Source organism: Carassius gibelio, chromosome B1 (assembly GCF_023724105.1).
Source record: "Carassius gibelio isolate Cgi1373 ecotype wild population from Czech Republic chromosome B1, carGib1.2-hapl.c, whole genome shotgun sequence".
Classification (NCBI taxonomy): Eukaryota; Metazoa; Chordata; class Actinopteri; order Cypriniformes; family Cyprinidae; genus Carassius; species Carassius gibelio.
This window is the reverse complement of record NC_068396.1, coordinates 1,838,054-1,840,553: the sequence shown is the minus strand read 5'-3', so window position 1 is coordinate 1,840,553 and position 2,500 is coordinate 1,838,054. Positions and strand designations below refer to the sequence as shown.

Below are 2,500 nucleotides of genomic sequence, written 5' to 3'. Positions count from 1 at the left end.
CATTTTGTGGATCATAAAGTGTTTCTAATCTTTAGTTTTATACAGCACTCGTCATCATCATCGTGATCTCATTTCTCCTGAATGAAGCTGCAGAAACACGTCTGTGATTGATGAATGGAAAGCCTGATTCAGTTTGTGTTTCAGCAATGAACATTAATCAAACATCACGATTAAACAAAACTGATCACAAGCACATTTACAAACTACACACTTAGACATGAATCTGTGTCAAACACTCGATGAGGTTTGAACGAGCTACTTCTGTGCAGTGTTAATCCTGTGTGAGATCATAGTTCATATTTAATAACTTGGGTTTGTGTCTGATGGCTTATAAACTGACTCCAGAGCTCACTGCATTCATGGAACTGCTGTAGGCTCAGAAAATAAAGCGAGTGAACGTTTGGCTTTCTTCACTCTAGTCATCTCAACCGTACATTCATCACATCATCACTCGCTCAAACATCTTACAACGGTTTCTTTACAGTTCTTCTTCACATCTACTCCGTCCGATCGCTGGACAGTCAGCACACTCGTCTCATCCTGTGTCTTTGGTGTGCATATTATTATTCATGGCTTGTAGAAGCTTCAAGAAATCCCTAAGAATTACATCTAGACGTGGGACAGAAGGATTATTACCCATCAGACACCGGGCGAGGATCACAGTGAAGTGAACAGATGCCAGAATCTGTGTCCATTATTCAGAAATATTCCTGCATCGTCTGGATTTTAAGGTCTGAGTGTTTTAGTTCCAGTCTGAAAGATCATCTGCTCCAGAAAATCCCACCAGAACGGCCCTGTGATCACTTATAAGTGTGAGTCCAGCTGTTCGTGTGTGTGTGTGTGTGTGTGTGTCTCAGTGCATGCCCTGAACGATGACGCAGTTTGTGCTTCATATTCCTCAGCGGTTGATGATCTCTCTCATATCATCTGAACTTAAAGCACATCTGAGAACAAGAACCGAGCCTGAATTGACTCTCTGGGATTGTTTATTTGGGAGTCACACTTGTGTTGTTCAAGGCCATAATCATATAATAACTTTATGTTTGAAAAAAATTCATTTCACAAAAATATTTAATTTGAGTGTATTTAATGTTATTAATTAATATTTGCATCTAATTTACGGACTATTTTTGGTATGAAATGTAAAAAAAAAAATCAATCAATGCAGTATAAGTTATAAGTTAAAAATAGAGCAAAAGTATTTCAAATCCATTGAATGGAGGCAGATTGGTTCCAACTTGTGGAGAAAATAAAGAGAATCACGTGTAATACCACGGTGTCGCCATTAGATGGCTCTATATTCAGTGCTGTGCACTCCTTAGTTTCTGAGCAGTGTTTTCAGGCATTATTGCTCAAGTCTTTGTAACCACTTCATTGCTATGCATTTTTTTCTGCATTGTAGATGATTTGTAGATTGTACACACAAAAACATCTTTGTATTTTCGGATTTATGTCTATTTCCCATTCATTTCCAATGGTGATAATTTTTTGACCGTGAACAACACAAGTGGGACTTTTTTTTTACGACTGTTTAGCTTTTTTGAATCAAGCTCATAAGTCACTTAGAAACTGTCATAAAAGTCCCATACCATTCCAGGGTTAAACTACACTAGAGTTGAGTGTTGATTATTATATTTTAAAATAAATAGTAATTAAATTTAAGTCTTGCTCTGTTGTTAATTGTAACCTTATAGTATTGTAAAAGGGCTCCATGTAGTTTGAGGTAAGAATTTTACCCCATTTTTATTAAAACTGAATTTGAAAGAGCAATTTGTTCAGTAAATCACTGTTTAATAAAAAAGAAAAAGGAGGAAAAGAACAATTTTATGTTTAGTTTTTTCTGCCTTGTGTACCGAAACCATACCAAACCATGATTGTGTCCCGTTACACCCCTAATAACTACAGTAACTATTTTATTTAATGACATAAAATGGTGATCAGAAGTGAGTTATTATTAAGTATTACAACCTCCACCGCCTGTAAAATCTTATTTACACAAGTAGGAAATATGCCTCTGAATGGTAGCGGTAAATAAATGACGACTTTCTCTAATTCATTATTCATAACTACACATTTCTGGATCCTCAATAGTAGTTGAGTATAGTTCAATAAATGTGTCCCTGCAGCACAGAAGCAGCATCAGTGTCACAGATATATCTGTAGAAATACACAACAATACACTGTATGAGTCACAATTATACATTTCTCTTTTACACCAAAAATCATTAGCATATTCAGTAAAGATCACGGTCCATGAAGATATTATGTAAATTCCCTAACGTAAATATATCAAAACTTAATTTCCGATTAGTAATATGCATTGCTAAGAACTTCATTTGAAAAAAGATGATTTTCTCAATATTTAGATTTTTTTGCTCCCTCAGATTTTCAAATACTGTCCTCCGAACAAACCAGACATCACTGGAGAGCTTTCAGATGATGTTTAAATCTCAATTTCAAAAATTTGACCTGTATGAATGGTTTTGTGCTCCAGGGTCAC

General features: G+C 35.5%; 1 protein-coding gene across 1 annotated transcript in view; it reads right to left on the bottom strand.

Moving 5' to 3' along the window:
- The window catches only part of LOC127949614 (prolactin receptor), a 28,252-nt gene that overhangs the window by 772 nt on the left and 24,980 nt on the right, over positions 1 to 2,500 (bottom strand). Inside the window, exon 9 of the mRNA XM_052547048.1 lies at positions 1 to 2,500. This exon is cut by the window's left edge and continues 772 nt beyond it; it is cut by the window's right edge and continues 876 nt beyond it. The gene's annotated coding sequence lies outside the window, so the exon portion shown is untranslated.